The sequence below is a fragment of the Orcinus orca genome, chromosome 13, assembly GCF_937001465.1.
Source record: "Orcinus orca chromosome 13, mOrcOrc1.1, whole genome shotgun sequence".
NCBI lineage: Eukaryota > Metazoa > Chordata > Mammalia > Artiodactyla > Delphinidae > Orcinus > Orcinus orca.
In genome coordinates, this window is record NC_064571.1 from 40,956,160 (window position 1) to 40,980,967 (window position 24,808).

General features: G+C 49.8%; 1 protein-coding gene across 13 annotated transcripts in view; it reads left to right on the forward strand.

Moving 5' to 3' along the window:
- Positions 1 to 24,808, forward strand: part of BCL11A (BCL11 transcription factor A) — a 99,154-nt gene that overhangs the window by 39,397 nt on the left and 34,949 nt on the right. The window contains exon 1 of one of the 13 annotated variants that reach the window (XM_049695771.1): positions 8,534 to 9,647. The exons of the other annotated variants lie outside the window; for them this stretch is intronic. The gene's annotated coding sequence lies outside the window, so the exon portion shown is untranslated. Of the gene's footprint in view, positions 1 to 8,533; positions 9,648 to 24,808 lie in introns of those variants that run through there. 13 annotated transcript variants of the gene reach the window in all.

Consider the following 24,808-nt stretch of genomic DNA (forward strand, 5'->3'; position numbering starts at 1 on the left):
GCTAACGCTGGGTTGTCTTTGGGTGATTCTCTCTTTTTTTGGTGTATGTGTATGCAAGACCTTTGATATTTGAGTAGGGAAATTCTCGCTTCGTGTTACCCTCTTCAGTGTGTTGGGAAGAGAGTCATCCAGACCAGCTAGATTTCTTTCATAATAAGAAAGAACCTCAACTGAATGCTATGTTTAGGTGGCTTGTTCTCCAAGTCCCAGGACTGTCCAGAAATGGGTTCCTCAGAAGGACCAGTCTCAGGACTCCTGTCCCATCAGTGGCCAGGGAAGCCCACAGCCTTCTAGTTGAGCTGTGATCTTTCTCGTGGTACTTCTTTACCTGTTCCTACCTGCAGGAGGTGGCCAAGCATGAAAGCTTTCCCCTTGGAGAGCGGTTAGAGCACTGCTGGCTGGCAGTGCTCCAAAGTATTGGTAGCCCGGGACCCCTTTGTAGGTGTTGACCCAGCTGTGCTCCATTCTAGAGCTGGGTCTCGCTTCTAATTTCCTGATAATGGTGCTATGGGGGTATTATTTGCTGTGGGAGCCCTTTTCCCATCCTGGCCAGGGTGGCTTCTGCTGTGGGTGAGAGTGGGCAGCCAGTCCTTTGAGGTTGGGGGAAAGGAGAGGGCCGGACAGGGAAGATCCCGGCAGGACTTGAAGATGTGCTCCAACAAAAGAGAAGCAGGAGTTCTTGCCGGAAGCTGGCCCAGTCCCCACGCCTACCGAAGGCGCTGGCAGGGGTGGTGTGGCTTCCGGGCATTGGGCGGTGGCTTCTGCTGCAGAGTTGGGGGGGCACGGAAGCAGCATCTCCCTCACCATCTGGCAGTGAACACCACAGAGGAGTGGGCCCCCGGAGGCAGGAACTCCACCTAGAGCCCCTCCGAGGACCAAATTCCTGGTCCCCTCCTTCTCCCACATTCCCCCATCGTGGAGCGGGGTTGACTGCATGGATTGGATACTGGGACAGTATTGGGATGTGCCTCAAACCTACTTAGCATGTGAGCCCCTTGCTCTGAGCATCCTCCTCCCAGGCGAGGCCCTTTCAAAGAGTAGTGCTGGATGAGAAAGTCATTCACCACCCTTCAGAGACTCTCCATGCATTTTGGTGGGGGGTGGGGCGAGTCCTCAAAACTCTCCCCGAAATGGGACTGTTCTGTGGGCCGTCCTTGCTCTGCCTGTCTCGGGGGTAACCAGGGGTGGTGGTGTGGTCAGATGTGACGTGTCGGCTTTTGCCCTGGGTGTTCTTTTTTGGGTGAGATTCATCTCCGAGACAGCTCACAGGTGAAAGTCCTTTCTCCTTGTGTCACTGAGTGGCTTCCATGTGGGTTGGCAGTGTGGTCAGGTGTCCTCCTTCACCGTGGGTGTGCACTTCAGTAAAACCTGCCTGTTCTACCCCTGGTTAAAGGTGACTCATAGTTGAGAAACTGAAAGAAAATAAACCGACTTCACCAGACTGTGAACCTCTCCAGGCTCTGAACCAACTTTCAGCAACCTAGGGACGTCCTGGTACCTACATCATGGAAGCCTCTTAAATGAGATGAGCGATGTGAAGTTACTGGAGGCTCTCATTTCCACAGGATCAAAGAATTAGAGCTGAGAGGTGAAGCTGCCATCTAATCTCATTGTTAAAATTCAACATGTGTTCATTGAGCGCTTACTTTAATGCCTGGCACTGTGTTGGGTGCTGGAGATGGCAGAGGTAAACAAGACCAGGCAAGCTCCCGCTCGTGAAGCATTCTCATTTAGGAGAAGGGGTGTGTGTGTGTGGGGTGCAAATCCCTTCTACCCGAGAGCCAGACACGCAGCCCGAAAATCTAAAGGACCCAGGCCAAGAGAGGTGAAGTGACTTGCCCAGGCCACCCAGCTACCTAGCAGAGCTCAGCCACAGCCCAAAGAGGTTTTTCTGAGTCCCCAATCCATGGTTTCTCTAGCACGTCATGCAGCCCGCTTTAGCGACTCCACAGAGTTAGATGTGGGGTCTAGGTGCCTTCTGAATCACCCCCTTAAAGCATCCCAGGTGAGCAGGCTTCCTCTTCTAACAGCCCTCCAGGGAAGCTGCATACAAAGCTTCCTTTGCAACTCCCAAAGCCAGTGCTTCTTACCCTTCCAAGTTGTTTGGATAAAGTTGCAGGCCCAGATGGCTGCAGACTTCTTTTGGAGTCACTGAGATACTCGTATTTCTTGGGAAGAGTTACTGTGTCTTTGGCCCAGTAGTAAGTACTGAACCCATTCTTTTGCCTTTGAACACGCCTCCCATTACTGGAAGGACAACTTGGTGAGTTGGGTGTAGCAGATGAAGCACCTCACATTCTTATTTATTTGTGTGTTTGTTTGGAAAGAGAAAATAAATTCCCATTTACTTTACGATCCCTCTTCCTCCTGGAGACAGAGTGCACAAAGCTTAGAGGAGAATCAAAGGCACCCTCCCTGGAACCATGTCTAACATTACAAGCTGCTTCTATGCCTACTGTATTTTCAACTTATTACAGCTTTTCTGTGGCTCGGAAAAACCCTTGACTGAGTGATGATTGTTTTCATGAAGTGGTGCAACATGTAAAGCTACGGTTGTCATTAATAGTGCAGTTATGTAGAGTGTAGCTCTTTAAGCCTTCAGTTTCAAATCAGATTAGCGCTCTGTTAACTTAAAATAGCCCCCAAAAAGAAGAAAGAGAGAAAGAAAAAAAGGAACTGTCGGAAATCAGAGGGAAATATTAACATTATGAAACATGTTAACAAGTGGCCATTAGCACTTTATGTCTGCATGAATAGCATCTTTAAGTGTTTTATCGGTAACAGAGTAGAGTGGAGTCACAGAGAATGGCATTACTTTTCAAATTGGCAAGTCCTTTAAATTCAGACTTCTCGTTATTGCCTGCCGGGGAGCATTTATTCACCTGTCAAAATATGCGCCAGGGTGGGAAAAGGTACTTTAGCTTTCCTGGCTGATCCTGGGCTCTCAGGTGTGAGGGATTTGTCCCTTCACTGTGGCCCCCTCCACACCCTCCCCAGCAGGAGGAGGGAGAGCCTGAAAGCACAGATGGAGGAAGAGTAACGCCGTGCAGGAAGCTGGCTTCTCCGGGCTCCGCGCCTGGCCCAGGGCCCCTGCACTGCGCTGATGTGCGTGCCCACGTCTCTGTATGCCTCGATGGGTGGCTGGCTGCCAGGAGTGTATGGGGACCACTGAGTGGAGGTGGTGGAGAGCTCTGAAGGTTGGCACCTCCCCAGGCTCGAAGCCTCTTCTCCTTCTAGTGAGTCCTCAGAAGCCTTAGGGAAAAGACTCTAATTTGGTCTTGACTGGCCCCTCTCGAGTCCCCCCCCATTCTTCTTTTCCCCAAGCCAGCTGAACCCCTCCATTTATATTCTAATGCAAGATGCTCTTCCCCCTGGGCTTCAGGGCCTGTGTGGGCTCTGGGGGGAGAAAAGAATTTGCCTCACACTCAGACTGCAAAGCCCAAGTGCACCCAGATCGGGCTGCCTGGGTTGAGTTAGAATTCTGGAGGTTCACTCATTCATTTTTCAAGACTTTTTTTGAACACTTGCCACGTGCCAGGAACCGTTCTTGGTGTTGGACATATAGTGATGGTCAAAGCATTCAAATGTCGCTGCTCTTGTGGGACATTCTCGCTGGGGAGACGGACAATAAATGAATAAACAGGTGAGTTATAGAACATGTCAGAAGATGGCCAGACTGCTTCCCTATTCCAAAATAGGGAATGTGTGGTGAACATGCTTTTAACAGGGTGGTTAGGGACCGCCACTCTGGGAAGCAAAGGCTCCCAGGAAGTGAGGCAGTCGCCATGTGGGTTTCTGGGGGAAGAGGGTTCCAGGCTGAGCGAACAGCAGATGTGAAGGCCTGTGCATAGCCTGCCTGGCTGTAGAGCAGGAGGGGTCCGGCGGTCAGAGTTGAAGGAGTCAGGGGGGCGGGTGGAGGAGACCAGCCAGCGCCCGCCTGTAGGCCGTTGTGAGGACTCTGGTTTTGACCCCACGGGAGATGGAAGCCACTGGAGGAGTGGCATCGTGTGGCTTAGTTTCCAGAAGGTCCTTTGGCTGCTGTTGAGGCAGAATCAGTCAGGAGACTGTCGCCACAATCCAGGCAAGACGGTGGCAGCTGGGATCAGGGGCCCAGGGATGTGAGAAAGGGTTGGATTCTGGACATATTTTGAAGGTGAAACCAACAGGATTTGCTGACAAGTTGAACGTGGAAGAGAGGCGTTAAGGTGGACCCTAAGATGTGTGGTCTGGTGCCTGGAAGGGTAGAGTTGCTGTTTTCCGAGATGGGGAAGGCATTGGGGGTGCTCGGGAGGATGGGATGCCCAGTTCGAGCTGTGGGCGTCTCCTCTCCCTCCGCTCCCCAACTTCTCCCCTTCATCCTCCTCTTCTTCCCCTTCCTCCTCTCCTTAGGGCCCTGGGTGAGGGTTAGACTTACCCTGTTCAGGAAGGCTTGCCCCTTTTGGGGCAGTTAGGAGAGCTCTAGCAGACGGCCTGTAGCCAAGATGACTCATGTCAAACTCTAACTGTAGTTTTTTAGGGAAGGTGTTTCTCTGAACTTTTATTTATTTATTTATTTATTTACTTTGCCGTACGCGGGCCTCTCACTGTTGTGGCCTCTCCCGTTGTGGAGCACAGGCTCCGGACGCGCAGGCTCAGCGGCCATGGCTCACGGGCCCAGCCGCTCCGCGGCATGTGGGATCCTCCCGGACCAGGGCACGAACCCGTGTCCCCTGCATCGGCAGGCGGACTCTCAATCACTGCGCCACCAGGGAAGCCCTTCTGAACTTTTTACCCAGTTTCCTTCTCTATTTTTCTTTAGCTACCAGACACAACTTTTAGACTTTGTTTCTTGCATTTCTTTCCCTGAGCTTGTTTTCTCAGAGTTCAGGTAAACCATCAGGGGCTGCTGGAGAACCATGGGATTTGGAAATGGGTATATAAGCTCTTGCCCCGGACAGCACCCTCTTCAGATGCCTGAGGCTTTTTAGGAATCCACTGCTGTGTCTTGTACCTCCAGAGAGTTCTTTTGCGAAGAAGCCTTTGTGGCTCTGCTGTGCTTAGATCTGCTGGTCAGCCCCGGGTATGGAATTTCTTATGGAAACCCGTTGTTCTCCTTTCCCCTGGTCCGCCTCCTCCCTTTCCCCATTCCTGGAAAGAAGTTGGCTGGCCGATAGAGTGTTTTTCCTTGAAAGGAGAGTGGAGAGCCCTCTAATGGAAAAGTAAAATCATTCTTGGAATCCTCGTAACAACCAAACTGGCCAAAGCTAAGACCAAGTAAATTATTTGGGGGTAATTTGCAAGGACCTGAATCAAAATGAATTGCTTTCTTGCCCTGGCCTCAGCTTGAATCTTTAGTCCAGAAGCCGGTGATTTTAGCAGTCTGATAAGAAATGAGAGCCAGCATTTCTGTCTGAGCCACCTTTGTTTTGAGGGTGTCTTTGAGGTTTTAGGGCTCACAGGTGAGCATCTTTTGTCAGCAACAGGTTCCTTATCATAGGAGGAGTGCCTTTGCCCTCAAATCTCAATAAAGATCTTAAATGACAGCATTTAGAGCATGAGTTTAACATCCCTCAAGTCAGACCTTAGTTTTCCATCTCCTTTATGGTGCTAGCTTTGCTACACGTAGAACAAATTATCTGGAATCATAGGTGACTCAAGGGAGAGCTCATGGAAGAGTCTAGGCTGCCAGCCTGGAGGTCAAGCCCTGCCTTCGAAGAGATTCTCAGGGACATCCAAAAGCCTCTAGCCACTCCCACGGTCCCAGATATGTGAGCATCAGCCTCCTCCTGAAGCTTCTCATAGCCACACCCCTCTTGGACCAGTTTGCCCAAGTGGGAGTTCCCAAGACCCATTTCTGTCCTTGCCCATCAATCATATCCTTCCCATCCTGGAGGAAAGGAAAGTCCTCTTCAGAAAGGGAAGAATCCAGCACAGTTCCACACTGGCTGTTCCATACCTTACCTCCACGTTCCTTTAGAAATGTGTCTTGAGGTGTTTGTCTCCCAGCAACTGACAACCTCCTCGTTTTTGTAAATGTCATACTCGGTAACTGGGCTGCGTGTGGCCCCTTTCACCACTGCAGGGAGAGTGGCCTGGGCGGAATTCTGTGTCTCCAACAAGCTTTTCCTGGGCTCCTCTTTCACATCAAGCCTTCTCCGCCACGTTCTAGGGCAAGTGTGGCCGAGTTTGCGTTTCCTCCTATTCTCTCTTTCTTTCTTTCTTTTCTCCTCTTCTTTATTTATATAATTTTTTGCACTTGTTTGGAGGAGGGGGTAGACAACCCTGGGGCAGTCAGCATGTTAGTTTGGCCCTTTGAGATGAATAACTACTTAGCTGTTGCTCAACTACTTTTGTTTGTGACATAAAGGCCAGTAAGCACCATGACATGAGAGAATTTCAGGTTTATTGTGATTTCTTTTTTGTGTCTGCATCTGTCCTGCTCCATTAGGGCATTACCTCGAACTCCATAGGAACCAACACCGAAGACCATATGATTTTCAAGCTTTAAAAATCTGCGTGTGTAATAGGTCTTTTGTGAATTTTTTTTGTTCTTTTGCTTTAGAAACTGTAATAATAATCCATAGTAATTATCCCATAGTATGCTGTCCTTTGTTACAGGAGCACTGGATTAGAGTGAAAACGTGTCCTGTATACAGTTTCAACAGCTTGATTTTGCTTTTTCCTCCCCCTCCACCCCCCTTTTCTGTCTTGTGCTATTTGGAAGACAATTTCCACATTTCTGCCATATGTCTTAGAAAAGCCCGGGACTTAGAGGCAGTAGCAGACTTAGGACAGCAAGCTTAGTTCAGGTGGGGAGGTGGCCCTGTGTAACAGACTATTATGCAGACAGTGAGCTGTTCAAACAGCTGCATTTGGGTGCTTCCCCCTTGCCCGCCCTCTCTTCTTGAGAGACTCCAAAACATCTGAAAATGCAAAAGCACTTCACCAGGTTTTAACTTTTCTGGCTTGCACAGAAGCAAATCAGCATGAGCACAGCAGTCTTTGTATGTTTTGTACACATTTTTTCAGCTTTTCAAGAAGGACAAGCCTTTTTTTTCTTTCTCTTTCTCTTCCTCCTTCTCTTTCTTTCTTCCTTTTTTTCTTCCTTCCTTTCCTTCCTTCCCTTCCCTCCCTCCCTTCCTTCCATCCTTCCTTCCTCCCTTTCCTCCTTCCCTTCCTTCTTTCCTTTCTTCCTTTCTTCTCTTTTCCCTTGTTTTGCATTCTGTTGAACTGGAAGAACATTTAATCCTTGGCCTCCTGTCTGTTGAGATATTACGTTTTTTTTAATAGTGCTTGTTTATGACTAAGGTCAAAGACAGTATTTCAGAACAAAAATTAGAGTTAGTGCATAATTGAGTACATATGTATGTAACTGTTTATTTTTATAGTTTGCTAATTTATTTTTAAACAGCTCAGTTATGCCAACATGTTTATAGCTCCGTTCATCACATGCCTTACCAGTCAGGGTGTTAAAAGGCACGTGCTTTTCAATAGTTTGGATCCCAAGTTAAATTAGATAATGCCATCAGGTAGCAATTTAATTACATTAATTGAATGTTTAGGCGGAAAGGTAGTTTTGCAGAAGCTATAATGAAATAACATTTGTAAGTACACATGTATAAATCTCAGCATTATAGGCATTATTTGAAGTGGCTGACAGGAAAATGGGTATATATCAGGCATTTAGAAGGAAACGTGAGGGGGCTCCCTCATCAGTGGTAGACACTGCCTTCGCAGTTTAGGAAGCTGCTGGGCACGGCCATTTCCTCCGTGCGCCGCGTTTATCGTTAGTCCTCTGAGCAGAGACGCACAAAGGCACTTGGGTCATTTTGTATGTAAGCAAGCCAGGGCTTTCCTGGGAGGCAGCTGGCCAGCCTGGGCCAGCTCTCTGAGCCTGAAAAGGCGAGACACACTCTTGTGAGGTCTTTGTCACCTTGGACGGCCGAGGCTTGGCACTCTTGGATCTCTTTCCCTGGCACTACAAGCCAGCTCTGTCCAGAATCCGAGGAGGGCTGTCTCAGGGTTCCAAGGGACTTTACAGCCCAGGATGGAAGCCGCTGCCAGGGCCTTGGGGCATAAGATGTGGCATGTTCACCCACAGCTCTTGCCAGTGAAGGTGACTTTCTGTGCTGCAGAGGGACTTAAATGAGGGCCCAGAGCCCCAGCCCCTGGTCAGCTGCCCTCCCTCCACGGCCTTGGACAAAATGGGAGCGCCGGCATGTGGCTGATAAGTCGGGCTCTTTGGGCCCGTGATGTAGTGTGGTGGGTATCAAATGAGGGCTAGCAAAAGGGGGTTTTTAGGTGTGCCAAGAACGGATCCTTTGCCTGTGAGTAACTCACTGTCTTCTGACACCATCTGGTTTTACCCAGGCTGTGAAGCCCGGTGTGGTGTCCCATACCCTGGAACACCCTACGTGGGTTATTCACCAAATGTCCCACGCCTCCCGGGCAGCGACTGGGAGGTCTGCTGCGACTCCTGGGTGTTTGTTTCCTGGGTGCAAATTCTTCTGCCCGTGTTTGATTTGGGGATATTGACCCCCTCCCTCAGGTAAGATTGTTCCTGGCCGTATCTGTAATTGGCTCGTTCCCCTTAGGAGTCAGTCATGAATGACTTGGTCTGAAATTAAAGGCCCAGAGGGAGGATTACCATCCTCATCACAGAGCGAGCCGCCTTGTGTCCTGCGTCCTGGGAGGTGGGACGGGCGGCTGGGGTTCCGATTTTACCGCAGTCTTGCCTTGGTGGCCTGAAGGTCTCTGTTCCTTGAGGGAGCGTTGAGGGACCTGGAAGGAAGGGTGGGAGGTGTGCCTTTGAGGGGAAGGAGGCCTGCTGGTTGGGACAAGAAGGGAAGGGAGGGTGGGTTTGGCCCCCAAGGGAAGGACAGGAAGGCTCTCATTCCCTCTGTGGTTGCAGTGTTTGTTCAGCTGAAAGCAGCCCCACTCGGTTGACTACCTGATGAGTGATTTTCCCCAAGCTGACAGCTGCTCCAACACATTTCACCTACAAGTCCTGACAAAGCGGGGTGTTCTTTTGGGGCTGTTGTTGCTGCAGCAGGCGTTTGGAAGAATCTGGAAGTAAGGGGCTGCAAAGGACGACCTTGAAGCAATCTCCCCATCTCTGTGCCTTCCCTCTTGCCAACCCTCTAGCTCTTTGGGTTTATGAGAAATTGGGCCCCTCCCTTTCAAACATCCATTGTGCTCTCAATAAGGGGACTGGAAATAAAATCATGGTGTGTGTTTATGGTTCTGGAAGAATCCTTGGAATGAGCATCGTCATGTTTGAGCCTCCCCTCGCGAATAACCTTGTGAAGAGCCAGGGGAGGGGGTATCTGAAACCCAGAGTGCTAAAGGGCGCGTCTGGTCTCACACAGCTTCAGGGGTAAACTTCGGATTTGCACCCAGGCCTCCGCAGTCCTGGCCCTCCTCCCATCCACAGCCCGCCCACAGGGCAAACAGCGGGGCTTGGGAGGCGCTGGGGCAGGGAAGCTGTGTGCCATTTCTCACTGGTAGGGGAAGCAGGTGATAGGGATTAGTTTGATCTTTGAGAGTTTGCAGGGACCACAATGTGCCAGACATTCAGCTTCTGTATATAATTTCAGGAATTTATTGCCATAGTCCCAAAGCACCAGGGGCAGTGTTAACTTGGAGGAGCTTCTCAGTAAATACCTCAGGTACGTTTCCCAGGGAGCAGCAGTACCTGTTTCTTGCGTTTATCCCTCAAAGCTGAGTGAAGGCTTTGAGGAGGAGGGCTTGGGGCAGACAGGCATGGAGAACTCTTTTTCTTTTTTTTTGCGGTACGCGGGCCTCTCACTGTTGTGGCCTCTCCCGTTGCGGAGCACAGGCTCCGGACACGCAGGCTCAGCGGCCATGGCTCACGGGCCCAGGCGCTCTGCGGCATGTGGGATCCTCCCGGACCGGGGCATGAACCTGCATCCCCTGCATCGGCAGGCGGGCTCTCAACCACTGCGCCACCAGGGAAGCCAAGCACTCTTGACTTTCTGTTTGCCTTTTGCTTTAGACTTTATTCTTTTCCGAGGTTCCGGGATGCTGAGCTCCCATTTCAAGAAGAAAATTAGTGTAAAACTCAGGTGGTCAGAGGGTGACTTCTTTGTTTTATTCTACCTTCCCCTCTGGGAGAGTGGGCTGGCAGGGTGAAGGGTTCAGGCGTGTATAACATGCTGGCATTCAGGTTGGTGGCCTCTTTTGCCTTTGCAGTAGGTGGCTGGGCTGGGTGAGCCCCGAGGAGGCTTAGAAAGGGAAGGGTAGACCCCGCAGGGCTCGGGAAGACTGTGCAGCTTCGTCATTGCTCCTGCATGCGTGCCAGCCGGCGACTGTGCCTGGATGGCTGGGGAGACCACCATGCGGTGTGAGCCCCAGGCGCTGGGTCTCTTTGTGCGAAGACCCCCTTCTGTTTTGTTGGGGGGGAGTCCTGCCAGGCAAGTGCGAGTCAAAAATGAGACCAGGGCCCTGTGGCAGAGAGGTGGTGAAGGCTCGGTGATGCTCTCAGAGTTGTCAGACTGTGCCACCCAAAGCTGCGCGTGCTTCCAGCAGGCAGTGAGGAGCGCGAGGTTTTGGTCTGGTTGTGCCTTGAGGCTCAGTGGCTTTCACTTCCTTCCTCCCTCCCTCCTCTCCTTCCCCTCCCTCCCTCCCTCCCTCCCTTCCTTCCTTCCTTCCTTCCTTTTTTAGTTTGGTTGAGCCTTGACACTCAGTGTCTTTCATTCCCTCTCTCCTTTCCTTCCTTTTTTCTTTCCTTTTAAAAAAAAATCAATAAAAGAGTCGATCAATTTTCAGAAGGTTTACAGGAATGCAAATACTTGTTTAATTTTTAAAAGTTTACAAAAAGAATTAAACTCTGATAAATCAAAGAGCCAGAATACCATCCCCCTCCATGGGCATTGGATTTATATCTTGTCTCCCAAATCTTTGGGTTGGGTTCATTTAGCCCTCCCAAAATGTCACATTTTCCTGGCAGGGCCATCTGGGTATTTGATGAAGGCTTTCCAGTGCTGGGTAGGAACTGCTGGGTGTGGAAACCACCAACTGTGAACCGTGAGACAGTCACTGGTGTTGGAGTTTGGACAGCGCTCAGGCCTGAGCACCACAGATTCCTTCCTGGCCTTGGGTAGTGCATGGCGAGTCTGGCTGGTAGGTGGGAGGCTCGCACCCCATCCTGGGGATAGTGGAGGAGCCGGTAGAGAGGAAATCGTGTTGTCGTGCAAAGGAAGCAAGAGCCAGCTGTCTCACAGGGAGAAGTCTGTGTCCTGGAACGCCTGGCCGGTTGGCGGTGGGTGGCGTGGGTGAGGGTTTTAATAAGAAGTCGAAGTCCCTGGAGAAGTGAGGTTCCTTTGCAGCCTCCCCCCTTTTCTGTCTTGGGTCTCCTGGTTGGACCTCAGTCTGCCCTTCCACCCGCTTGGAGACTGCTGGGGCTTCAGAATGGGGCCGACATGATCAGGGGTTGTGGGCCCCCCTCCTGCGACGGGGGGTGACCTGGTTTGTAGGAGGTGGCCTCCTCCCCTACTCCCACCCCTAAGGCAGATGCAGTGAGTGGAGCTCGGTCTGCTCCCTTCCCCACAGATACCTTCCTGACTGGCTTTGATCCTTATTTAAACACATTCCCTGCGTATTAAGATGACAGACACACTGGTTTTGCTCCAGGTGAGTAGCCATGCACCCTGGATGGGCCCTGGGCCCCAGCGCAGGTAGGTGTTTGGAAGGGAGTGAGCGACAAGCCTCACTGTTTCTTCTGGGAGCCCTGGATGGGCCAGTGTCCTCTCAGTCTCGCTCACCCCTTCCCCTGTCTCATTTTACCCATGAGACACTTGGATCTCTTAGAGATGAAGTGCCCCGTCCTGGTCGCATAGCCTCTCAGTGACAGGACTTAGGTCTTTCGGGTACCAGCTAAGTGCTTTTTTCTGCTCTACTGTATATTACCATCATCAGAGCCAAACTGGTTTTCTTTGATTGGTGTCATTTAAAGGCATATTTTATTATTAGAAAGCATGGGATTGGGTGTGAATGATACTTTCTGACGTAAGAGGGAGATGAAGGGAGGAAGCCGACTGGGGACAATTCCAGAGCAATACCTGAGAGCCAGGAGTTGTGATCACGGCAGAGCATAAACATGTGCTAGCAAGGACCCACTGTGCTACCCTTCTGAATTCCACGAAGAAGTCATTCTTTCTATGTAATTTTATTAGGCCGAGACTTTTTCCGATGGTTTATTTTTCCGTTTGCTCACAGCCCATAGAAGTGAGCCAGGGAGGGAAGCCAACATGCTTGCACTATTTACCTACTCTCTGACTTTGGAACTTAGCAAATCTGCTGTGTGTGGCTTTGTTTCGCCGACTTTTGCAAATCAAGACCATAAACTGTAAGCACATCAGCTCACTTCGAGGGACCTGATAGCTGATTGTTGCTTTGATAAGTGTCTGTACAAATATTTATATGTTTCTGATAGTCTTAAGTTGCGTGGTTGCAACATGCAAAGCTGTCAGGTTTCCAGGACTTCTGGTGGTTAAAGCTTCTCCATGGAGTGACGCTTATGTTCAATCTGGCTTTTCCTCCATGAAACCTTGCTAGCCTGCGATTTCACCTAATGCAGCACAAGTTGTGGAAAAAGAAACAGAATATTACCCCATTCCATCATTCACTAGTAAAATAACTAGAAGAAGAGGCCATTCTGGAATGCAGAGAGGCTGGTATAACTTCTCAGAATGTGTTTTCCTGATCCCCCTTCTTAAATTTTCATGTGAGACGAGCACATTGCTGTAATTAAGAAAGCAGTGTGGTCTTTTGGAAAGGCCTTTATCTCTTGCCACTCAGGTGGGCACCTAAAGAGAACCTGTAAACCATTTGGAAGTGACTAATCCTATTACAAAGGTGTCCTTCATTTCCCTGAAGGACCCACGGCTTCCTGGGACTCTTACATGTCTATTTACAGATCATTAAGGATTAGAGCTGCTAGACTGTGAGCTCCTTGAAGCCAAGGAATGAGGTTCATTTCATTTAATTCTCCCCACCATTAACAATACATGTTTAGAACAAATGAATGAAATTGGGTGCCATTACATATCAAGTGGAATGAAGGTAGTATTTCTGGAATGAGAATGTAAATAAGTGCAAAATTGGATATTCACTGACTCCTCTCCGGAAACAGCTCTCGTTTGGGAGAGGCTCCTGAGGTGGCCGGAGACCTCCGTTGTTGATTGGGACAAGCAGTTAAGGCTTTTCCTATATTACAGATGAGGACTTGAAGACCCAGGAGTGCTTGTGAGCCCTCAGGGCAAGGTTACTGAGTCCTAGCAGGTCTTGAGTTCCTGCTCTGGGCTGAGTGTTTCACAGACACTATCCTAATCAGTTTCCACAGCAAGCCCAGGAGGCTGGCAATACAATACTATCATGCGCATTTTCCTGGTGAAAAAAAAATGAGGCTCAGAGAGGTTAAAGAGCTGCACTGGGTCACACAGCCAGGAAGTGGTGGTAGATGAAGATGCCAGTATCTAATTTGGGAGCTTGAGTGCCCTCTCTGCTGACCCACCAGGCCTTGAGCTCACATACCCCACTCTGAGCTCTGGGTTTGCAGTTCCAGACCTGCCAGCCTTGTACCTGGCCTGCTGGCAGGTGCTATCTCTAGAAGGTAGCAGCCTCCAGTCTGGCTCTGGACTTGGTCCCTAGGGGTTGGGAGGAGTGGAGTGCCCTTAGTACACTTAGTCCTTTCCACTCTTTCCCCGTCTTTCACAGGGCCTCACTTTCCTTCCCTACTAGAGACGCTGTCTGCCCGCTCCGGTGTGCATTCCTGCCAGGGGTTATTGCTCTGGCCAGGCCGCAGCTGCTCTCCATCCCGTGCTCTGTCAGCCTGCAGGGTGTCCTTTGGCGGTGGAGAAGTCAGAGGTGGCTCAGCCTGACGGGACTAGTCCCAGGGAAGCCCACCTGTCCCCTCTCTCCTTCCCACCTCTCTGGACTGGGGGAGTTACACTCTTAGGATCGCCTCTCTAAACGCAGCCCCTCTGCTGCCCCAGGTGCTGCCCTCAGACCTTTTCAGGCCTCTGGGTTTCCTATCCCGGTCAGAGAAGCAGGACTGTGGGAGTCCCAACCCTCAGTGCCCTGGGCAGAGCCCTGACATGCAATCGCTCTGGCAAGCAGCCTTTGGCAGGCCTGGGCAGAGGACGCAAAGGAGGAGAAGGAGAAAGGAGAGCTGCAGCAGACCCGGTGAGAGACAGAAGCCAGCTCTCGAGCCAGCCGCCGGCCGGGCAGTGCAGTGGGCGCCCCGGAGGGAGGGGCTGGCCCGCTGGGGAGGAGTCAGGTTGGCGCCTGCTCCCTCAAGAGTCTGAGTCCTGCTGGGGGCTGGTCAGCTGCTGGACTGGGTGTGGGGCAGTGGGTCTTGAAGGTTATGGGCTGGGAGGGGAAGAAGGAGAACTGAGCTGGCAGAGCACCAGACAGCGCTGGCCTCTGCCCCCTTCCCCACTGTACACTGTGGCCCACGTGTTGTCCCCTAGAGCTGTTTCACAGTAGCCTCTCCCCTCGAGGCCGAGCGGTTTTCTTCACTATAGTCCGCACTTTGGTCCTGGGGGTCTCATGGTCCCTGGGCTGGTGGGTAGGTGCAGGGCAGTTGGCAAACATTGTCTTGAGAAGGCAGCCCTTTGAAAGGCGGTAAAGCCAGGTACGTCTGAGTTCCTCCAGCCGTTGGCTGGGTGGCCTGAAACGAGTTGACCCACCCCACTGAGCCTCAGGCTTCTCACCTGTAAAATGGAGCTAATTACCTTTCCTGTCCACTGGGAAGAAATGTTCCGCTCAACTCTCATTCACTCAGAGGTGTGACGGAATGTACATCTTCTCCCAGAGGTGTTGCTCCGGAAGCATAAGGCATGGTGGTCTTTTGGCTTGAGCCTCAGCACTGTGGGCTGAAAGTGTGGCAGGGGAAGAGGTGTGCCTGGGCCCCGGTGGCCTACTGAAGGGCGCTGTCTGCTGACCTTGCCCAGCACGTGTGGCTGGCCCGAGCTCCCCCTGGCCTCCCCAGCCTCTGTGGCCAGACATTGTCCTCCAGCTTGGCTTGGGCCCAAAGATGGGAAAAGGTGACGGCAGCCCTAGGAACCTGAGATCCAGGGGATGTGTCCTGGGGTCATCTCCCCGATGGGTTGCCACTGTGGCGTCCTTCCCTTTCAATGCCCGCGTGCAGAGAGAGTCAGAGGAAGGGAAAATGGGGAGGAGCCGCTGCCCCTGCGTCACAACCCTCACCCTACTTGCTTCCTGTTCTGTTAGAGAAATGTGGTTTCTCCATGAGTTGGACAATCATCTAAGGCTGATCAAGGCTTATGGGTGATTCAAATATGAGTATAAGGTCCCTATGTCTTAGTACACAAATCCAAGAGGTTTCCCTTAGCAACAAAGTCTCCAGGCTCCTCGGAGAACCAGCAGCCTGGCAAACGATGGGGGTGAGTCCAGGCTGACCTTGGACCTACAGGTGACCTCGGTAACGCTGCTGGCTTCCGGTCTCCTTTTCCCTCTTCCCCTATCCCTCATCAGCCTGCTTCCCTCTTTCCTGATTGTACGTGTTGGTGAGTAGATGGGTGGATCAGATCACCCCTGCTCACATCTCTCCAGCACACTAAACCTGTTAGCCATTAACATTTTTAAGACAAACCCAAGTGCCAGAGGTGGCCGTGTTAGGAATGTCCCAGACCACTTCTAGGAAGGAAAGTGGGCATGGGGCAGCCCAGTGCTTCGTGGTGCCTCCCTGGTACCAGCACGATGCAATGCTTGCAGGCTGTCACCTCCCCACCTCCTAAGTGCACGCCCTGCAAGCTTGCAAGGACCCCTGCGTCCAGCCCAGCCTGGGTGTACATCTTGCATGCTTGGTCGGCACTGATAGGGGTCACCAGTGGGGAGGGGTTCTCCTTGGAGCACACTGCTGCATGTCCCGTGAGCTGTCTCGGAGGCTGTGCCCAGCCAGCAGTGTCCAGGGCCTCTTCTTCCAGGGCCCTGCTGGTTATCACCATGGGCATTATCTCCACTCACCACCTCTGTGCCCAGGGCTGTGGTGTCCCCTTAAAGAACCACACACCCATCTACGCAGAGTCCCTTCTGGCTTAGAGTCGGACCCAATCCCCACCCCTCACCCCCACTTCCAGGGACTTTTGACTCACCCCGGCCTTGCTCAAAGCAATGTCCTTCCTCCCCAGAGGACCCAACCTGGCTCTCTAGGGGCTGCCCTGGGGGTCCGGGCCATCTCAGCAACGCCCAAAAGTCTTGTGGTGGCCCTCGGCTGATGAAGTGGTTTCATTTAGGACCAAGCACAGGACCCTTTTGAACATTTCTGTACTAGACCATTGTCCTGTCATTGGCAAAGAAATAAATGGGACAAAAGAGGTCACGGAGTCCTCTAGGGGAAATGTGTGCTGAAGATAAGGTGGTAGCACAGAGAAAGAGGGAGTAGAAGACTGGTCTAGAAGGCCTTCCAAGGAAGAACAGTTTGTTCAATTGCTCTGTAAGCTGCAAAGTGCTAGTCAGTGGCATCTATGGTTATCATCATCATCATCATGGCCATTATCATCACCATTAGAGGATATGGCAATGAGGTAGGGGGTAACTGTAAGCACTGATTGAGTTTCCAGTTGATTTCCTGATTTTAGAGGCCATGAATATGTCTACCTGGAACATGCCAATGCAATTCAGGAGTTGAGTTTTGAGTCTAGACTTCAAAGCTCTCTGATAGTTCCCTGGCTAGTTTGTAGGGTTTGACTTGAATACGTGTCCATATTGTGAAGAATCTGAATTTATCAAACAGAGCAGTAAAAAGGTGAGGCTTCATTTTACAAAAGATTTTTTTTCACTTTACAAAAGGATCCTCAGTGGTATTCCTTTTCAGTGGAATGTTTGTCTAGCTCAGTAAGTGTTTACAGGTCATTAACTACTCCATGGAAGGATTTTGGTAGAGAAAAGGAAACCTGCAAAGAAATAGACTCACAGCTCTAGCTTAGAGGATGCTAAAGAGAATTAGACTCTGTTGGCTGACAGGTGTCTGCTAAGCGATCTGTGTGTCCAACGCTGGGAGAGAAGTAGGCAGCATGCTTCGTTCCTCGGAGAACTGGTAGTCTCTTTGGAAGCAAGACTTCTCATGAAATAATTGGGAAGACAGTGTCGTGAAGACAGAAATTAAAGTGCTAAGTTGTGTTTACCCATCTCATGATTTATTAATGGGAGAATGGGCTTTGCTTTACAAAGATGCAGTTTACATACTGCTTTTTAGGAATACTGTTGTGGCGCACAGGGAGGGAGACCGGAGGAAGGAGTTGGCCTAAGACTCCTCTTGGGAGCACGGAGAGAGCTTGTGATGGAATGGAGAGGGTTGGCTGTCCTGGAATTTAATTCTGTGTGATCAGAGTTTGCCTCCCAGAAATGACCCAGGCCCCCGCTGGATGCCGGGGGAGAGACATCTGTAAGGCAAGAGGTTTGTACAAGGGGGAGAAATGTACTCATCAGACTTCCCGGAGGGGTAACTGGCTCGAATCCGAGTCGCGGACTAGAGGCAAAGTGGAAGATGGACGTCATCCTTCTTTCCTCCCGAGCTCCTGCTGGCTGCTGCTCTGAGCGCACTTCTGCCGCGTGTCAGAGGTGACCAGAGGACTAGGCAGACCTATCATCAGACGGTCAGCACCAGCTCTGTCTCTGCTGGGAAATAGAGAACCACAAAAAGCTCCTGGTTCTGGCCTGGACTCCTGCCTCAGAAGGCTAGGCACTTGCCCCTTTAGTAACACCTTTGGGATGGTCAGCTCTTACCCTTCCCCGTCTGTGGCAGCCTGCCCCACCTCTTTGGGCCAGGCATTCTGTAAAAGGGTTTATTGGGCTTCCAGTGTATAGATCCTAATTTGTTTTTCCAGCTTGGGGGGACCCTCCTTGGTCCTAGCATTCTGGGATTTCAAGAGCAAATCCATGTTCCCCTAATCCATTTCCTCCGTATATGCAGAGCTTTCCATCATCCCCCTTCTTTTTTTTTTTTTTTTTTTTTTGCGGTACGTGGGCCTCTCACTGTTGTGGCCTCTCCCGTTGCGGAGCACAGGCTCTGGACGCGCAGGCTCAGCGGCCATGGCTCACGGGCCTAGGCGCTCCGCGGCATGTGGGATCCTCCCGGACCGGGGCACGAACCCGTGTCCCCTGCATCGGCAGGCAGACTCTTAACCACTGCGCCACCAGGGGAGCCCCATCCCCCTTCTTGTTATCCTAAAAAGCTTTATCATGAATTGAGTTTTCACAGGAGAGTGGCCCTGGTCTCCTATTTAGTTTGTGCCCCCCTTTTCTGGCAATCTTTCCAAGATTTGTAGATTGTTTCCTAGGTGTTTTTAAAAATATTCTAATAAGAATGAAAATATCCTTGCAATTTTAGAGACTCTCAGAGAAACGGGAGCGCCGTTTAGAACCCGGAGTTGCAGTCTGCCCTAAGTGTGCCGTCTCCCTCTGCCCCAGGCTCCCACGGTGGCAGTGGGTTTGGGCTGGTAGGAGTCTTGGAGTGCCTGTGTCTGAGCAGGAAGGGAGTCTGCCAAACGTCCTTTATGTATCTGTACCTTTTGGGAAGTCCCAAGCTCTCAAACCACGGGCACCATAAAAATTTCTGCACCCCAACCTGGAATACAACCTAACTACCTCCACTTGCCAAGCTGGGCTCATTTCTAGGGGGTTCCGCCCTGATTTGCCGACGGACCCCGAAGCTAGGCAGGACTTGGAAGTTATCCAGAGTGATACGGCGGAAGAGAGATACAGGGCTGGTCTGTGCCCAGGTGTGCACAAACGTGAGCAGGTTGCTGACTCCAGTGCAGAGCCCCAAACTGGCGGAAAGTAGCTACAGCACCTCCTCTTAGCCATGACCCACCAGGGTCAACACAGCTTGAAAAGTTGGTCTGGAGCAAACCAACGGTTGCTTTTATCGAAGTTCCCGTGGAAGAGTTTGGCCTTTGATTGGGGTGGGGGTGAGGGTGGGCTGGAAGAGGAGTGAGAGCTCCAGGTCCGTGGCCTTTCGCTTAGGTGGCCTCTTTCAAAAGCGTCTCTTGTCGGTGGAGAATTTGATTTGATTACTCAATGGGAAGAAAATGATTTGTATGCCATGGCAGGTGGACTAGATCACCCCTCCCCAAATTGTGAAGGAGGTGAGGGCTCCCCTGTCTGCACTCTCCCCACCTCAGCACTATCCATCCATTTTTCATCTGTCCATCTGTCCATCCATTGGTCGCATACAGGCACCTATCAGCACAGCAGCTTAGAATCTGCATTCCCAATTGACCCCCCTCCCCCCAGCCTCACGTTCCTTGATCTGTTCTCTCCCTCTTTCCTTTTCTACTGATCCCAACTTCCTCTTGGGAAAGGGGCTGATGACCTCATTTCTGCTGAGGTGTAACTAATAAATACCAGGAGGCATGTGTTTCATTTCACAACAAAATGTACGTACTTACTCTGTTCTAAGTACGTTACAAATATTAAGTCATTTTACTTTCATAACAACCCTATTAAGCAGATACTATTATTATTCTTCCCATTTTACAGATGAGTCAATTATTTAATTCCAGCTAAAGAAATAAAGTTTGGTGGTGAAACATTAGGAGTGAGCCAGGAGTATTTGTCATCACAGAAGCAGTCTGTATCTCCCCCAGGCTGGCTTTGCCAACTGGAGATTAGGTGGTTAGAATGAATACTCTTCCTCCCCTTTGCTATTTCATCTCAGCCAGCTCTGGGCCATTTCCACTTTCCTCTCCCCGTACTCCCATCTCTGCAAAAATGGCACAAGATTTATAAGACATTAGGGAATTAGAGATAATTTATTCTAACTTCCTTGTTTACCGTGGGGCAACTGAGGTCCACAGAGGTGACGAGACCCAACATGGTCACCGGGCCAGGTGGTGGCAATGCACAGGCGAGAAGCCAGGGCCCTCAGCTCCCAGCCTCACATCTTCCCACGCTCCTGTGCCGCTGTCAGCACCACCCTCCCCCTGCCTCATGCTTCCTTAGTCTATATAGCTAAGGGATCTGTTGCCCCAGGAGTACGGGTCTGCTTAGGCGTCTTAAGTGATGTAGGCATGCCTCACTCATGGGGCAGGAGTACAGGTCTACTCAGGCGTCTTAAGTGATGTAGGCATGCCTCACTCACGGGGCTTCACTTTCTCAGTTTATTGCCAGTAGTAGTCTCTGTTCTGTTTCTTTCAGCTTCTTCCCCTTGAGTTGTTGTCTTTCTATTTAAGGTGGCTGCCCCCTCTTTTTTCCACTCTCCCTCCACTCACTGTGTCTTCCCTCAATCTGCCTCTGCCACTTCCTGGGGCCACTGCAGCTCCAGTCTCAAGGCTCCAGCTCCTTCACAGATCCTTCTGCTTCCTGGTCACCTGTTGACCCCCAGCCCTGCCCTGTCACAGCCAGTGAGGGTCAGGGAGGGGAGGCAAGGGGAATCTTCACGTCTTCCCCTGATTCTCTGCTGTCCACAGCACTGGCCAGCAGCTGGGGGCCCTTCTGAGGGAGGCCTTGGTGTAGTCTAACTTCCCAAGGCCTTTTGGCAAGTTAGAAGTTATCTCCAGGACCCTTGGCTGCTGTACAACTAGTAGGTCAACCACCCTGCCTTCTGACCTAGGAGGGCTCTTAGGGCTCTCAACACCACATTTAATAGTTAGCCCTGACTCAGTAGGGGTCTCAGTCCAAATGAATGTCCGTTATAAAAATCTTTTGGGGTCACTTCCCATCCCTCCCTTAGAATAGTGGCGAGGTTTCTGCTTGGAGTAAGATGACATTTGGTAATTGAACCAAACAGGTGGCTGCGATACGGGCTTTGGAGCTGTACTCCTCGGGGAATGGGGTGGAGGTGGGGCAGGCTGTAGGGTGACAAAATGGGGACTCCCTGGACTCTCAAACTCAAAACCTTTTCTGTGTTCTCAAAACTTGAGTTGCTCTAGATGTTTATCTAAGGGAAATGAAGACATGCATTCATACAAACACATATACACAAATGTTCATTGTGGCATTGTTCCCAATAGTCAAAAAGTGGTAACAACTCAAAGTCAATCAATGGGTGCATGGATAAACAAAATGTAGTACAGCCATACAATGGAATATTCAATATAAGAATGAAATAGTAATACACCCAACAACATGGATGAATCTCAAAATCATTCTGCTCAGTGAAAGAAATTAAGACAAGATTTAATGCTGTGTGATTCCATTTATGTAAGATTCTGGAAAAATCAAAACTAGAGTGATGGGTAGTAGATATATGATTAAATGGGGTCAGAGGATTAGGGGAGGGGACTGACTGCAAAGGGGCATGGGAAAACTCTTTAGAGTGACGGAAATGTTCTCTACCTGATTTTGGTGGAGGTTATACCACTGTATACAATTAGCAGAATTCATAAAACTGTACCCTTAAGTTGGTGACTTTTATTGTATGTGAATTATGCCTCAATAAAGCTAAAAAATGAAAACCAACCACTTGAGTTGGACTGTCATGGAAGGCTGTCTGTCTGTCTCTAGCCTTTAACTGTCTGCGTCATCTCAAGACTCCAGCCGTCTCTGAAGGGGGTGGGGGGGACACTAAAGTACATTTCAGGGAACTCAGAATGCTCTTTGAATTCGGAGATTTCATGGAAGTTGGTTAATGTCTGGGAGAGAGACAGAAGCAGACTGAGGTGATGTTTTCCACCACCAGCAGAGCACGTGTACTTATGTGAAAAATGCGTGAGCACTTGTGAGTGTTTGAGGCGAGAGACAGTAAGAGGAGGGGTTTATTTCATAGAATTCTAGAGGGCTTTAAAAGATGAAAGGGGAGAACATGCCTGAGTCAGTCTTACTCATTGATATATCTCCTCCTTGGGTGGAGATCCCAACTGTGTGACTGTCCGGTGAATTCCTGTAAAGTGAAAGTTTTTGTTTGTTTTTAACATCCATCTTCCTCTCCAAATTGTCTCTCGTGCAGTTTCCAAGGTAGTCAGCATTCATGTGATATCTGAACTTTCCTCATTCATCTGGCAGATGTGGGGAGAATGCCTTTTCTGAACCCAGATCTGTGCTAAGGCTGCATAGATTTAAGTCCTTACGTGGAAGACTTCTGTGCATGTGTCGTGTTGGGTTGCATCTGGCCACACGGCCTTATTCTGCGACTTGACTGTTAGGGGGCTTTGATATGAACAGTCAGCCCAGGCTGGAGAATTGAAGGCAACATTTCAAATAATAGTTACATTAGCTGCTGCCTTCGTTTTTGCGGGGCCTTCCCTTTACCACACCCAATAGATAAGGCGGCCAAGAACATTCATGTTTCCTGCTCGCTGGCATCAAAGCGAAGTCCTTTTTTAGTGGTGCTGGATTCAAAAGAGTATTAAAAATATGTGTTTAGAGCTTAGTGTTTTGCATTCAGGGTGTACTTCTGCTGAGCTTAACTTCTTTGCAGCTGACCAAGGTTGAAATAGAGCTAGAGGGTTGTACAAGCTTAAAGATGGGTTTCCCATAAAGATGTTATTTTTTGGTAACTGACAGCCAGACTCAATCAACCTGGCACACATTCTGGCTGGTGCATGTGCTTCACTTCTGCTCTTCTCTAGGGTGTGGGGTGGCTGTTTAAGGAGGGTGGATATTAATGCTAATCTTTGTGTAGCATAACAGGTTACTGCCACTTGCCTTTTTTTATCTGGAAATTCAAGCAGATATCAGAAGGGAACTGTTTGTGGCTACGGAGATGGTTAAAATTGTCATTATGGACAGAAAAGATACTTGGAAAAATAATTTTCCTCTTAGGAAGGCAAATCAGTCATTTAACCATTATTTGTTGAGTTCCTAGGATATAGGTATATCATATATCACGTGCTATGCTGGATCCTTTGAAGTAAAACAAAAATAAGTAGAAGACGGAGTCCCCACACTTAAGAAGCACACTGGAAAGATGTAGAATTAAGTAGAGGCACAGAGAGGTAACCAGTGATGTAAGGACTGGTTATGAGTCCAGGTGGTGCAGGGAATGAGTGCTCCTTAAGGTTGGGAAAGGAAGAGATTGATTCTTTATGCTAAGGTGACTAGTAGACCTTTAGCTGGGACTTGAAGTATGAACAGGATTCCAGGAAGTTGAAGAGGAAGAAGAAAAGCCTGAAAGGGAATGAGAAAGGAAGGGATTTTTACTTGAGCAGAGTATTTTCCTTGGTGCATAGAGGGAGCTAAGCCTGGAATAAAAATTTAGGGAGGGACTATGGAGCTCTGGAATGGATGCTTAAGGCGTTGGACCATATCCTGTAGACCATGGGAGGCTGTCAATGTTCTGAGCAAAGAACGAAGGCAGCGTTCTAGGGTGACATAAATTAAGGACTCTGTCCAGAGGAAGGATGGGGCCAGTTGTTGGGATTCTCTCTTTAATGTCCTTCATGCTGAGTTCTCCCCTTTGACAGATATGTTCTAGAGGATGGAATGGTTGACTGTAGGATTTTCACATGCAGAATGGAACCAAACGTTGCAGGAGACTAGCAAATCAGTCTGTTATTGGTGTAGAGTCTCGGAAAGTTTTCATTTCACCCCTATTGTGAGTGGGGAGTGGACAGGAATGAAGTTTGGAATCAAGAACCAGTTGGGTTCCCGGTGGACCCTTGTCCCTGTCCTCCAGACCATCCATGTGGGGAATTGCTCAGGGCATGGTTAGTTTTTCATGATGGCATTTATCATTCAGGTGGTGTGTGATGAAATAAGGCAGGCACCAAATTCACATCCTTATGAACTCTCTTTAATAGCACCCTCCTACTTTGGGGATTTTTAAAGCTAGCCTGAATTTGAATGAACCTTTGTGGATGATGTAAGAGGAGAGTTGATAAAAGGAGTATTAGATAGGCATTTGGGAGGGGAAAGGAGGTCTAGGGGCTCATGAGATTAGCCAGGGACACACAGAAAGTCAAAAGGAAAGCAGAGATCCTAGTGGACCCAGAATGTTCTAGAGGAGGACTAGCCTCTGTTAGGATCTGAAATGGTCAGAACATCTTTTCAGCTTCCTTCATGGGACTTCCTCCTCTAGCCAGAATTTTCTTTTGTGACAGGTGTTGGTCAGACAAGTGTTTTTTGTTTTGTTTTGTTTTGGGTTTTTTTTGCAGTACGTGGGCCTCTCACTGTTGTGGCCTCTCCCGTTGCGGAGCACAGGCTCCGGATGCACAGGCTCAGCGGCCATGGCTCATGGGCCCAGCCGCTCCGCGGCATGTGGGATCTTCCCGAACCGGAGCACGAACCCGCGTCCCCTGCATCGGCAGGCGGACTCTTAACCACTGAGCCACCAGGGAAGCCCCAGACAAGTGTTTTTGTTTGTGGCTGGTGTCTTGGCATACAGCATGGCTCCTTGTCCTGGACAACGAGGAGGTCATTTTAGCAGCAGGCAGGGTAGCTCTGTGCACTGCAAAGGAATATCAGCTTCTAGGAGACTTGGTGGCTTTGGAGAAAAGCTCACAGTGGCAGAAATTAATTAGAAAGTAGAGTAGAACCGACTTCCAAAAGCTGGTATTATGTGGATCTGGATGTGCTGTGGGCCAAATGACAAAAAGGAAATGGAATGAGAAATGGTGTAAATGACTAAGAAGGACCCTGTTGGCAGGGGCACTGCTGTTGACCAGCTCCCCGAAGTGAATGTAGTTAGGTGTTTCCACTTTATCTTCCCCAAACTCCCTGAGGCAACAGTTTCATTAGGGTCTAAGACTTCTTCAGGAACCTCTTGGTCACCTATTGTTTATGATCAACAGCAATTTTTTCTTTCTTTCTTTCAAGATAAATTAATTTGGGGTGGTAGTGACTTCAGGCTGATTTTGACTCTTTGGCTATTGGTTTGAATTTTTTTTTGTTATTATTTTCACAT